Raw genomic sequence first — 8,358 nt, forward strand, 5'->3', positions numbered from 1 at the left:
CAATAAACCCGGGATTATTCCAGCAAGTTTGAGCCTCCTGTGTCTAGATACTTTGAGTCCGTGTTGTATCCACTCCAGGACCCCCTCTGCCGCCTGTGCCTTGAGACGAGCAGGCTCGCACCACAGGGGGTGGGACAGAGGGGTCCCACCGAGGAGAGGGATAGCGACAGAGTGGCGCCCGAACAGGGGCTGCACAAGCCCACGTAAAGGCTTATCGGAGCCAGGGTGAGCCGTTCTTTGGAGACTTTGGATGCAGTTTAAAACAGCAAAAAAAGTTTCCGAAAAGGAGTCGAAAATCCTCCAGCACCAGAGGACCGATTCCAGGGCAACAAGTATCCTTCCACACTGCCAGAAAACGACAGAAAAAAGGTAAGATTGAACTCCGACACCGGGCTGGGAGGGGTGGAGAGTGAAACAGACCCTGGGGGTCTGTGTTCTGTGTAACTCCTTCCCAGCGGCAGCAGCCCCGAGCGTGTGGGGCTCCCCCAGCCGTGGGCAGAGACGGGGTGGGGGGGGGAGAGGGATTCTCCCTGCTGCCTGTATAGTGTGAGTTCAATTGTAATCCTTTTGGTGCGACTTTGTTTTCTGTGGTAGGGAAAATAGACAGATTGTGTGCAGAGCTGCTGTGACCTCCAAAATGGGAGCCCGGCTATGCACACAAGAAAGGAGTCATACACAAAAAATACAGACATTTTTAAGAACCACAAATGTAAAAATTTCAAAACATAAGATAAAACAGTTTGTATCATATTTGACTCAGCAAAGTGAACAGATTGAATTGTTGAAATTAGATTCAGTAACTGCCTGGGATAAAATTGGAAATTTATTAACCTTAAAAATAGAAGGAGGAGACAAATTGGCCCTGAAATTCCTCCCGGTTTTTCTTTTAATTCGAAAAGAATTAGTTAACAGAGAAATAAAAATGGAAGACAAACAAGCACCACAGTATCCATCTAACTTCCCTAACTTCTCCCCCAAAACCTCTACTCCCCCAATAGAAAAGATACCCGAAACAAACAATACAAGTTCTAGTCCGGTGTGTCTCTCTCAGTCACCCAGTCCTGCCTCACAAGCCGTCAAGGCTCCCTCCCTATACCCTGTCAGTGTTACAGAAAATGTATCTTCCTCTCCCCACATGGCAGAGAACCAAAATGGCAGTGGCCACGTGTTACCTGGCCACATGGTGAATCCTCCATTGTACCCCCTTTCTCCTACCCATGATCCCTCCCAGCCCTGCTTGGCCCCACCCTATGACCCTGCCCCCCGAGGCTGTAACCCTATCCCCTATCCCTCCGGCCCCTGTCCCGTGGGGAGGAGGGGCGGGGAGAGAGAGAGTTACACCCAGTGCTCCTGCAGAGGGACAGGGGGAGGGGTGTCCCGGCCCTGCCCGCCGATGGGGGGGTGCCTGCCTGCCGGGCCTGAAGGGGGGGAGCACGGACCCCCTCCCGGCTCCAGCGGGGGTGGGGCTGAGTCCCTCCACAAGCCCGATGAGGGAATGGGAACCCCGGGACGCGGCGGGGGTGGATCCGGACCCCCGGAGGCCGGCGTGGGGGGATTTGGACCCCCAGAGCCCGGCGGGGGTGGGGGCGGAGCCCCGGGGCCTGGTGGGCGGGGGGGCGGCTCCCCGCCCGGCTCCTGCGGGGGAGGAGCTGTGTCTCTCCACAGGTGTGGGGAAGGAACAGGCACCCCGGAGCCCGGCGGGGGCGAGCAAAGAAGCCCAGGGAATGGCAGCCCTGGAGAAAATGAAGTTATAGTAACAGCAGCCCCTGTTGTATACAATCACAACAGAGGAGCAATGAGATTACAACATCAGCCTTTCAATTACCAAGTAATCAAAGATATTTGTAAAATTAAAAATGATTTTGGTCATGATAGTGAAGTCTTAAGGGGAATGATAAGAACTACATTGAAATCACTGGATTTAATTCCTGCAGATATTAAAAATTTATTTCGGTGTTTGCTAACTCCCTCTGAATATGATCTTTGGGAAAGTTTATGGAAAAGATCGTTAACAAAACTCCTAGCTGAACTCAAACAAAGTAATCAAAATGCACATGATACAGAGAACAATGAAATCACTTTAGAACATTTATGTGGGGAGGGAAATTGGATTAACCCTGCCGATCAAGTGAGAATATTAACAAAGTTTGTTGCAGATAAAGTTTGTGATGTAGCTGAAAACATTTTTTACCAATTACCAACAGCTGATATTCAAGTCAATTATGTTAATATTAACCAGTTTCCATGTGAGAGTTTCTTACAGTTTGTAGATCGTCTGAGACTACAGATACAGAGACAAGTTAAAGAACCAGTGGCCCAGATGGAACTGCTTAAAGAAATAGCCCAAAGAAATACCAACGAGGCTTGTCGTCAAGTAATTCTGAGTCTACCTATTAATCCTCCACCCACCATAGCAGATATGATTGAAGCGTGTGCCCAGAAAGCAGACTTGTACAGTGTACACGACAAGAAACCGGGCAACCCAGAGACAGTGGCAGCAGTGACAACAGGAATGAACAAGCCACAGATGCCACCAGGACAGCTACAGCACATCATCTGTTTCCAGTGCAAGAGGCCAGGACATTTTGCAAGGAACTGTCCTCAAACCCAGCAACAAGGGAAACAGCAGAAAAAGGACTCTGTTTTAATGGGAAAAGGGGAGGAAAGGGAGCGGGGTGGGAGACTGCAGAAATATAATTGTGAGGAATGTTTGCCTAATAAGGTCTGGCAACCACAAAAGCGATTCAGACTTATAACTTCTAAAGCTTTTTGTTTCAGATCTGACCGCTGGGCTGTTGTTGAAGTAGATCTGCAGGATAACTCACAAGACCTGGCTGGACTGGATAGTAGGTATTTTGTTATTGGAGACACAGCACACACACCAATAGAGATTGAGGTGGCTCCCATGACAATTATGGGAGACCTAACACATCTCATTCTCTTAGCTAGGTGCCCTCAACCACCTTTCTATATAGACAAAGGGCAGGTAATAGCCCAGGTGATCCCTATTCCAACAGAAGTCCCAGTAGATGACAAAGCACCAGGAGTCTACTGGGCAGAAGTAGTGGGTGAAGATAAGCCCATTATGGGGTGTAATTTAACACATAAATCAGAACATCTCCATGTAGAAGGGTTAATTGATACTGGAGCGGATGTGACCATCATACCGGAGAAGGTGTGGCCCTCACATTGGGAATTACAACCAGTGGCAGGAAAAATACAGGGTGTTGGAGGGATGAAACTGGCAAAAGTTGCTAAAGATATTGTCCAGATCGAAGGTCCGGACGGTAGAATAGCTAGTGTCCGACCTTTTGTAATTGACTACAAGTGTCCCTTGTGGGGGAGAGATACCATGTCGCAATGGGGGGTCAAATTAACAATTCCTGAGACACTTCAGGATTTTTGATAGAGGCCACTGTAGAGCGTCCGGTCCAAAAGTTATCTTGGCTAGATAATGATCCAATTTGGGTGAACCAGTGGCCTCTCAGCAAACAAAAACTTGGGGCGCTAGAAAAATTAGTAGAAGAAGAATTGGCTAAAGGACACATAGTAGAAACAACCAGCCCTTGGAATTCCCTGGTGTTTGTAATAAAAAAGCCAGGGAAAGATAAATGGCATCTCCTTCAAGATTTAAGAGAAATAAACAAAAAAAATACAAGATATGGGATCTCTCCAACCAGGAATGCCATCTCCCACCATGCTACCACAGAATTGGCTACTAGCAGTAATTGATATTAAAGATTGTTTTTTTCAAATTCCCCTGCACCCAGAGGATGCACCACGATTTGCCTTTTCCATTCCTACAATTAACAGGGAAGCTCCAATGAAACGGTACCACTGGACTGTATTACCTCAGGGGATGAAAGCCAGCCCCTTCATCTGCCAGTGGTATGTGGGGTCATTGCTGTCCTCAGTGCGTGCTGAAAAGAGAGAAGCTATCATTTTGCATTACATAGATGATATTTTAATTTGCTGTCCCAATAACAACATACTGAAAGATACCCTTGACCTAGTGGTTAAAGTTTTAACCTCTGCTGGATTTCAGTTGCAGGAAGACAAAGTTCAAAGGATGCCACCTTGGAAATACCTAGGCCTGGAAATTACTGCACGGACTGTTGTTCCACAAAAATTGGAAATTATTGGTAATCCTAAAACTCTAGCAGATCTCCATTCTCTATGTGGGTGACTAAACTGGGTCAGACCATGGCTAGGTCTCACAAATGAGGACCTCAGTCCCCTACTCAATTTATTGAAAGGGGAGAGAGAGTTACTGTCTCCCAGGGAGCTGACTCCAGAAGCAAAAACTGTAATTGAAAAGGCACAAAAGGCCTTGACAGAAAGACAGGCACACCGCTTCAAACCGGAGCTGCCTTTCAAATTTATTGTCCTGGGGAAGTTGCCACACCTACATGGGTTAATATTCCAATGGGCTGAGGGGCAGAGAGATGCACTCTTAATCATAGAGTGGGTCTTCCTCTCTCATCAAAGGCCCAAAACTATCACCAAGCCACAAGAGCTGATGGCTCAGCTGATTCAAAAGGCCAGGGTAAGGCTGCGAGAACTAGCAGGTTGTGACTTTATGTGTATTCAGATTCCAGTCAGGCTCTCTGGAGAAGGCAAAAACTCCCCTGAGACTGACCAAAGAGGTGTTTGAGCATCTGCTGCAGAGCAATGCTAACCTCCAGTTAGCTCTGGACAGCTATAGTGGGCAAATTTCAGTTCATGCACCATCACACAAATTGTTTCATGAGGAATTCCATCTCATTCCTCGTGAGAAAAGGAGCCGAAGGCCACTCAAGGCGCTCACAGTGTTCACTGATGCATCTGGGACATCCCACAAGTCGGTGATGACTTGGAGAAATCCACAGACTCAGCTTTGGGAAGCTGATGCTGAGTTTGTAGAGGGGTCACCCCAGATAGCTGAACTAGCTGCGGTCGTGAGAGCCTTTGAGAAATTTTCAGAACCAATTAATTTAGTTACTGACTCAGCCTACGTAGCAGGAGTGGTGTCCAGAGCGGAACAGGCAGTTCTCAAGGACATTGAGAATGAACATCTCTTTAGATTGCTTTCAAAACTGATTTACTCGGTCTCGAATAGAGAACAACCTTTCTATGTAATGCATATAAGGGCGCATACACCGTTGCCAGGTGAAATCGCTGAGGGAAACCGGAGGGCTGATTCCCTTGCTGCCCCAGCGGAAAAAGTGTGTCTCCCTGATGTGTTTCAGCAGGCAAAAATAAGTCACCAGCAATACCATCAAAATGTGCCAGGACTGATTCGTCAGTTCCAGCTGACACGGGATCAGGCTAAAGCCATCGTGGCTACCTGTCCCAATTGTCAGCTCCAGGCAGTGCCATCATTAGGCCTGGGGGTTAATCCCCGAGGCCTTAAGAGCTGTGAGGTGTGGCAAACAGATATCACTCACATCCCCAGTTTTGGCCGCCTTAAGTATGTACATGTGAGTATTGATACATACTCAGGAGCGGTGTATGCCTCTGCTCACGCAGGAGAAAAGTCTGTGCATGCTAAACAACATTTAGTACAGGCCTTTTCTGTATTGGGAATCCCTAAAGAAATTAAAACAGATAATGGCCCAGCGTATAAATCCAAGGAGTTCCTGGAATTTGTCCAGCAGTGGGGAGTGGAACATAAAACTGGCATCCCCCACTCTCCCACAGGTCAGGCTGTAATCGAGCGTACCCACCAGACGCTCAAACAAGTTCTAGCCAGGCAAGGCAGTGAAGCAGTGTGGATGTCTCCACAACAGAAACTCTGTAAAGCTCTGTTTACCATTAACTTCCTAAACTGCTCATTTGAAAACATGAATCCTCCTGTAACCCGGCATTTTAACATTGGTGGTCAGTTTAAATTGTCACAACATCCACCGGTTTTAATCAGAGACCCTGAAACTTGGCAGACCAAGGGTCCCTATGAACTTGTCACCTGGGGGCGTGGTTACGCGTGTGTATCCACCCCTTCAGGCCCCCGATGGATTCCTCAGAAATTTGTAAAACCTTTTGTTCCAAAGAATCCAGCACCAGCAAGAAAAAAGGAGAAGCAAGTGGCTGTTGCTTCCAAGAGAAGACGCCGCTGAAGAGAGCAAGAAGAAACCTCTCTAGCCTCTGACCTGCATACTTTAGCTGTGAATATGTTTTAAAAAATTTCTGTTCCCTTTTTTTTCTTTTTGTAGAAATAACCTACCTCTTACTCAAATCCATGTTTTTCATTTTTATATAACAGAAAAGGGTGAGGTGTTGTAGTGCATCAAAAAATCTTGGTACCTCCCAAGGGTAAAACTCACCTCTGGGTTGTGTAATGTTAGTTCCTACCTGAGAACCTTCTTTCCCTTCCCCCTTCCCATTGGCTGTGACCTTCCTGCATCCCGTAATCACCCCTGCCCCCTGGTATAAGAGATAAGACCCTGAGCATTTCGGTCTCTCTCTTGCCCCGGATGGAACACAGACAATAAACCCGGGATTATTCCAGCAAGTTTGAGCCTCCTGTGTCTAGATACTTTGAGTCCGTGTTGTATCCACTCCAGGACCCCCTCTGCCGCCTGTGCCTTGAGACGAGCAGGCTCGCACCACAGGGGGTGGGACAGAGGGGTCCCACCGAGGAGAGGGATAGCGACACTCACCCTGACAATATCACAAATCTGGATACATTCTCCCCAAATATCCAGTTCCAAGATGCATTCACAAAACAAGCAAACAAAAAAACCCCTCATCCTCAAAGTGAATGAGGTTTTTATAATGCAGTTGAGTTGATTTGACTTTAATACAAAAAAGTAGATAAAATATAACTTTGATGATTATAACAGCTCCACAATTAAAAAAAATAAAATTCATCCTGGCATATGAAGGCCCAGAACATGCCCTTGTGCCCTTATCAGAAGCATATATAGTGGCAGCAGTAATTATTTGTCTTAGGTTGCATTGCAAGTTGTAACCAAAAGTATGTATTCTATTTCCATCTGTTAAAACCAGGTGGGGCAGTGTTCTTTATCTCTTCCATGACCCAACCTCCCTCCAGAGGGATATCTTCTGTTAATGGGCCATTGAGTTTCACTGCATGACTGATAAAATAACATCATCCCCATGGTAAATGCTCCACCCAGGGGAGGAGCCAAGCATTCATACCTGGATATAATCTGAGACTTGGAACACTGTTGGAACATGAAATAAAAACCTCTCTTAGTCCCTCAGATAGAGAAAGGAACTAAAATATATTAAACCATATAGATATAAAGTAAGAGTGTAGGTTTTAGTTTTAAGTAAGTAAAAATATAGCTTAAGTGCCTTAAGAGTCTGCGTTAGCTAGTGAAAAGCCCTAAAGCCTAGTTAAAAGTTCAGTAATGATACCCTTCACAGATTCAACTTAGTCCCAGACACAATGAAAACATAGCTTGCATTCTTAGAACAGATAGGACTATTCACGTAAACATATAATGCTGTATACGTAGGATTTAGGTAAAACTGACACTGCTTTTGTGAATTAAGAATTAAGCTTAGATTGGTGTAGAAAAAGTATTTTAGAATTGCGTTTTAAGCTGACTGGATGATTTACGAATTTAATCCCCTGTACTGAAAAGAGGCACACACACATACACACACACAAAGAACAACAACAGCACCATCATCATCACCAGAAGAAGAATGTGAAAAACGAGATTCACTTAATAAATTATAAAAAGTTTAATATAAACAAAAAGACAATTAGGAGACAAAGGAAATAAAGCAAAGGGTTAAAATGGCCAGGTGCCTTGGAGCGTTGCCAGGAACACCCCTGGTATCTTGGGAACATCCTTTTTATCCCATCCTGCTGTGAGGGTGTAATGCATATTCAAACTTTTTCAAGAAGTACTTAGCATGTCCCCTCCCTGGTTCTGCCTATTTAGAACATGCCCTGTATGGTTTTTATTTTTGCTGATCATCATTATTTTTGAGTTTGGTTTCCTTTCTTCTGCAAATGGTCAGTATTGATAACAGTCTGGGCCTCTCATCCTTCAGCTGAGGGCAGCTGGGCTTCATATCCTTCCCCCGCTACCATCGGCCTGGTCCTGGCTGCTGATAACAACTTGGTCTCCACTGTCTTTCCGCTGAAAACAGCTTGGTCCTCCCATTGTCTTGCCTGTTGGAGTTATCTTGCCTTGTACTACGAAATTCCTTTAAGCTTAAAACTTGTTAGCAAGAGGAAAAGTACATACATAGCCAAAAAGTATTTAACATATAATATTCATCCTAATAGTTGTGAAAGCCAATATCACAATACAGATTTATAACAAAGAACTACTGCAACTGCTTTTGCTGTCCGGACCAATGGAACTCTATGCCGGAAAGCTGCTGCTCAGAATTTGG

Source organism: Poecile atricapillus, chromosome W (assembly GCF_030490865.1).
Source record: "Poecile atricapillus isolate bPoeAtr1 chromosome W, bPoeAtr1.hap1, whole genome shotgun sequence".
In the NCBI taxonomy this organism is placed as follows: domain Eukaryota; kingdom Metazoa; phylum Chordata; class Aves; order Passeriformes; family Paridae; genus Poecile; species Poecile atricapillus.